Source organism: Betta splendens, chromosome 13, assembly GCF_900634795.4.
Source record: "Betta splendens chromosome 13, fBetSpl5.4, whole genome shotgun sequence".
NCBI lineage: Eukaryota > Metazoa > Chordata > Actinopteri > Anabantiformes > Osphronemidae > Betta > Betta splendens.
Genome location: NC_040893.2, coordinates 410,895 through 417,081, shown reverse-complemented (window position 1 = coordinate 417,081; position 6,187 = coordinate 410,895). Strand labels below are relative to the sequence as shown.

The 6,187-nt window shown below is 49.7% G+C and overlaps 1 non-coding gene and 1 pseudogene across 1 annotated transcript; both read right to left on the bottom strand.

The window, feature by feature from the left end:
* Window positions 1-3,278: 3,278 nt before the first annotated feature.
* On the bottom strand, window positions 3,279-3,397 carry LOC114868763 (5S ribosomal RNA; annotated as a pseudogene).
* A 535-nt stretch (window positions 3,398-3,932) lies between these two features.
* On the bottom strand, window positions 3,933-4,051 carry LOC114868751 (5S ribosomal RNA). Its single transcript, XR_003788064.1, has one exon. It is a non-coding gene; the product is annotated as a 5S ribosomal RNA (ribosomal RNA).
* Window positions 4,052-6,187: the final 2,136 nt, after the last annotated feature.

The window sequence follows — 6,187 nt, the reverse complement described above, 5'->3', positions numbered from 1 at the left end:
TGGTGTATGCCACGACATTGCACTGTCAAAATGAAGCTGTGTAACAGAGACATTGAGCTGTTAGCGGTGGGCATGAGGCCATTTTACCTGCCACGGGAGTTCACACACGTTACAATAATTGCTGTGTACGTCCCACCCTCCGCTAACGCTAACACAGCTTCTGAGACCCTGCTCTCAGTCACCAGCAGGCTGCAAACACAGCACCCACAGGCCCTCTTCCTGATCTCTGGGGACTTTAACCACGCACCTCCTTCAGCTGCTCTGCCTACATACAAAACATACAAAACCCTGGACTTATTCTACGCCAACACCAAAGAGGCCTACACTGTATCCTCCCTCCCACCGCTGGGCAGAGCTGACCACAACATCCTGCATCTCCTGCCTGTTTATAAACCTGGTACCCCGCACAGTGAAGAGGTGGACAGCTGAGAGCGAGGAGGCTCTCAGGGACTGTTTTAACACCACTGTGTGGACGGAGCTCTGCGACCCACACGGGGAGGACATTAACGCAATAACAGACTGTGTAACGGATTACATAAACTTCTGCTGTGAAAACACCGTTCCCACCAGGCGGGTTCGGTGTTTCACCAACAACAAGCCATGGGTCACCCCTGATATTAAAGCTCTGCTAAGGAGAAGAAGAGAGCATTTAAATCAGGGGACAGGGAGGAGCTGAGGAGGGTGCAGAAGGAGCTGAGGAGGAAAATCCATGAGGGGAAGTCCAGCTACAGGAGGAAGGTGGAGGAGCAGCTGCAGCAGAACAATGTCAGTGAGGTGTGGAGGAGCCTGAAAACCATCTCAGGCTTCAAAGCTCCACACCCACAGGCTGAGGGGGACCTGAGCTGGGTCAACGAGCTGAACTCACACTTGAATAGGTTTGACCAAGCACCCACTCACACCTCCCAGCAGCTGCCTCCAAACCTCTTGTCACCTCATACCACTGGATTACCAGCCCCCACAGCCCTTCACACCTTTACACAAAGCCCTCTACCCTCAGCCCTGACGATTGGTGACTCATCCCAACAACACCCCCTCACTTCACACCACACTGAGACACTCCCTCAACCCCTCACTTCACACCACACTGAGACACTCCCTCAACCCCTATCCTTCTCCAGCACCCAGGTGAGAAGTCAGCTCAGGAAGATCAAGACCAGAAAAGCAGCTGGACCAGACGGCATCAGCTCCAGACTCCTAAAGTCCTGCGCAGGCGAACTGTGTGGAGTTATGGAGCATGTCTTCAACCTGAGCCTCAAGCTGAGGGTGGTACCACAGCTCTGGAAGACCTCCTGCGTGGTACCAGTGCCCAAGACACCGCACGCCAAAGACCCCAGCAGCTTCAGACCAGTGGCTCTGACATCACACCTGATGAAGACACTGAAGAGACTGGTCCTGGGTCACCTCCGCTCTGCAGTGGGAACCTACCTGGACCCGCTGCAGTTCGCCTACCGACACGGCATAGGAGTAGACGACGCCGTCATCTTCCTCCTACATCGAGCCCTTTCCCACCTAGAGAAGCTCGGCAGCACTGTGAGGATCATGTTCTTTGACTTCTCCAGTGCCTTCAACACCATCCAGCTGATGCTTCTGAAACACAAACTGGAGGAGGCTGGTGTGGACCTTCATCTGACGGAGTGGATTATGGACTATCTCACAAACAGGCCTCAGTTTGTGAGAGCCAGGGACTGTGTGTCTGACACTCTGACTTGCAGTGTGGGGGCCCCACAGGGGACTGTACTGGCCCCCTTCCTTTTCACCCTCTACACGTCAGACTTCAGACACAACACGGACAGCTGTGTTCTGCAGAAGTTCTCTGATGACTCTGCGATCGTCGGACTGATCACCGATGATGACGATGCAGAGTACAGAGGACTCACTCAGAACTTTGTGGACTGGTGCCAGCGGAACCACCTCCTGATCAATGCAGGGAAAACGAAGGAGATGGTGGTGGATTTCCGCAGACAGCAGCCTGCTGTCATACCACCGATGCACATCCAGGGAAGGGACATTGAGAGAGTGGACTCTTACAAGTACCTGGGTGTGCATCTGAACAATAAACTGGACTGGACTCATAACACGGATGCACTGTACAGGAAGGGTCAGAGCAGACTCTACCTGCTGAGGAGACTGCGGTCTTTTGGAGTGAAGGGGCCACTCCTGAAGACCTTCTATGACTCTGTGGTGGCATCAGCCATCCTGTACGGTGTGGTCTGCTGGGGCAGCAGCATCACAGCGAGGGACAGGAAGAGACTAGACAGGATCATCAAGAAGTCCAGCTCTGTCCTGGGCTGCACTCTGGACACGGTGCAGGAGGTGGGTGAGAGAAGGGTCCTGGCTAAACTGACATCCATCATGGACCAGGTCTCTCACCCACTGGAGGACTCACTGTCTGCTCTGGAGAGCAGCTTCAGTAGCAGACTGATCCACCCTCGCTGTGTGAAGGAGAGATATCGTAGATCCTTCCTACCTGCTGCTGTCAGACTGTACAATCAGAACTGTTGACCACATCCCACCACAGTCACTCACCCACTGCATCAGTGGTTTATATAGCAACCTGTTCTGCACAATATTTTTGTAGATCTGTGAACAATCATGTATATTGTTACCGGTACAAATCTTATACCCATTACTGTGCAATAACCCTGCAATGACCTCATACTCACTCTAACTATACTGTACTGCTGTACTGTTGTGAGAGGTAATTTCCCCACTGCGGGACTATTAAAGGTTTTCTTATTCTTATTATTCTTATTCTTAGACAACAGACGCTATTACCTGCAAGAATTTTCTATTTTCAGTCACAGAGCTGCTTTTGCTTTGTTCAGAGTTCATGCCTATGGTCGGTGACACATTACAAGTAATGATTTTGGCCTTAAACACAATTTCCCTTTTTTTGTATTTCGCTCTCCCTTTAAACAAAACAACTAGAGAGAAGCCAAAATCATTACTTCTAATGTGTCACCGACCATAGGCATTAACTGTGAACAAAGCAAAAGCAGCGCTGTGACTAAAAACAGAAAATTCTTGCAGGTAATAGCGTCTGTTGTCTAAGAACGATGCAATAATTGAGTTAACAAATAATTGAACAATCTAGGTGAAATGTCAAATACATAAAATACAAGTAATAAAAAAGACAAGATATTATTGCAGAAGACACCTCATAAATCATACAACAACTGCATACAATAAGAAAGAAAACACTTTTCCCATAACACGGTGCAGTATAATGTGGACCTGAGCAAACAGCCCGATCTGCTAGGGTTGAGGAGAAATGTAATAGCCTACAGCACCTATTATTCCCAGGCGGTCTCCCATCCAAGTACCAACCAGACCCGACACTGCTTAGCTTCCGAGATCAGACGAGATCGGGCGTGCTCAGGGTGGTATAGCCGTAAGCAAGAGAAGAGAGTGACAGGAGCTCTTTTAAGCTTGGCAAGCCACGTCGTTGCATCCACTTGCCTGAATGTGGCGTTTATAAAGGACTTAGAACATTTTGGGACGTACACAGAGGGTGGCCATTTTGGCCTTAAACACAATATCCCCTTTTTTGTATTTCGCTTTCCCTTTAAACAAAACAACTAGAGAGAAGCCAAAATCATTACTTGTAATGTGTCACCGACCATAGGCATGAACTGTGATCAAAGCAAAAGCAGCACTGTGACTGAAAACAGAAAATTCTTGCAGGTAATAGCGTCTGTTGTCTAAGAACGATGCAATTATAGAGTTAACAAATAATTGAAAAATCTAGGTAAAATGTCAAATACATAAAACAGAAGAAATAAAAACAATAGCTATTAATTGCAGAAGATAGGTCATAAATCATATAATAACTGCATAGAATAAGAAAGAAAACACTTTTCCCATAACACGGCGCAGTTTAATGTAGACCTGAGCAAACAGCCCGCTCTGCTAGGGTTGAGGAGAAATGTAAAAGCTTGCAGCACCTGGTATTCCCAGGCGGTCTCCCATTCAAGTACTAACCAGGCCCGACACAGCTTAGCTTCCGATATCAGACGAGATCGGGCGTGCTCAGGGTGGTATGGCCGTAAGCGAGAGCAGAGAGTGACAGGAGCTATTTTAAGCTTGGCAAGCCACGCCGTTGCATCCACTTGCCTGAATGTGGCGTTTATAAAGGACTTAGAACATTTTGGGACGTACACAGAAGGTGGCCATTTTGGCCTTAACCCTCACGCAGCCTTCGAGGGGATCAGTCTGACCCCACGAGACAAACTATGAAACTTTTGATTCTTTTTACGTTTTTTGGCCACAAGGCACCTACGTGTCGCAGGATCCGCGGCGGCTCGGTCACCCCTCCCTTCTTCTTCGTCACAGGCCCGTCCCTCGTCCTGCCGGGGTCCGGCGCGACCCCTGCTCCCTGTCCCTCCCCGTCCCGCATCCTCCCGGGGTCAGGCGCGACCCCATTTTTTTGTTTTTTTATTTTTCCTTCTCCTTTCCTCCCTTTTACCTCCACCCGTGCCACAGGCCCACTGATGATGATGATGATGATGATGATGATGATGATGATGATGATGATGATGCAAGCAGACAGCTGCGTGCAAGGGCTGACCATTTTAAACGAAAAATAAAACAGACCAAACAGGCAAAACCATTTGATTAAATGCCAAAAGTTTATTTAATAATATAAAACAGTTATGAAATAAAGGAGTACAAGGCACATTCCGTACAGTATAATTTAATTGGTACGCGTAAAGCAACAGAGGCAGGCGTAGAAAGAAATTGAATACGGCCCTTTTTTGTTTTTTAATCTTCATCAACGGCGAAAATCAAAATCAAGCAACTTTTGCAGCAGCGCCAGCATCAGCATCCCGCAGCGTTGGTTGTGGCTCTCGCTCCGCCGCGAGCCGCACACGACGCAGGGCATCTCGTAGCCAAAGGCGACATAGCCTTCCACGGCCTCCTTCAGCATCAACTCGGGGAACGCCACATAGCCCCTTCTGTAATGCTCCTTGCCTATCATTGCTTTCCGGACGCTTCCTTTGCCAGAGAACTTTTTCGCCAGGAAGTCGCACTCCTCCACTCCGGCAACGTGCACGTGATACACGTGCTCTCTCAGCATGTTGTCACCCGCTACGAAACGGGAAAGCCTGACGCCGCATGCATCACACACGTGAGTGTCTACGGTGTCCAGCTCATACGACATGCCCTCACGGCTGCCCAGCTCCCTGAACAGGTTGTCCGCAGTGCGAGGGCCGACCACGCTCCTCTCGCTCGGCCTTTTCGTGTACAGCAGAGGCTTGCGCCCGTAGTCGTCGTCCAGCTGGGTGTCGGTCAGGTACGCCGTGAATCTCTCGCAAACTTCTTTGCATCTGTCGCAGTGTCGTCTCCCCGCGCCGGCACAGATGACGCATCGCTTTACGTTTAGCAGGTAACATTTGCCACCGCTGGCAAATAAGATGGCGTCCGGAAACGCCACCATGCCGTGGGTGAACCTGAGTTCGCCCAGGTCCAAGGCCAATTGATCCGGTGGCAGGTGGCGGTGTCTGTAATGAGCCTTGACACGAGCACACCGTCCGTCGCTGGCCAGGATGTGTTTGTCCAACAAGTCCCTCAAGGCACCCTCAGCGGCCAGAGCGTTCCCACACAAACAGTCGCACTCCAGACCTTCGTCTAGGCCTCCTTCCGGGTCTGGGAATCCGCTATGATCCAACGGGCACGGGGTTCCCTCTTCTTCTACGCGAAGGCGCAGACAGTCTGTGGTCCGCTCGAGCCGCGGCTCAAACACCGCGCAGCCGTCGGTTTGCAGGTCACCTTCTTGAGAGGCCATAGCGTTGGAACCTTTCGACGAGACTGTGGATAAACGCTCGTTCCAAACTTGTCAGGTGAAGTGGTACTGCGATGTATTCTCTCTGCGACTTTTAAGGTTCGCCGCACCTCCCTCCCCCCCGCACAAAGGCACCCAACCTAAAATCTGAACCAGCGAGGGATCCTTCAATCAGCTCATCGTCATCTCACCGCCAGACAACTCCTCCTGAACCGTCCTCCACTTTGTGGAAGGACCCACCCTATATATATATATATATATATATATATATATATATTATATATTATATTATATTATGAGGGAGAAAATAAAGACCAAATAAGCAAAACTTTTGATTAAATGCTAAATATTTATTGAATATAAAACAGTAATCAAAGAAAGGGGTACACAATGCATTCATATGCA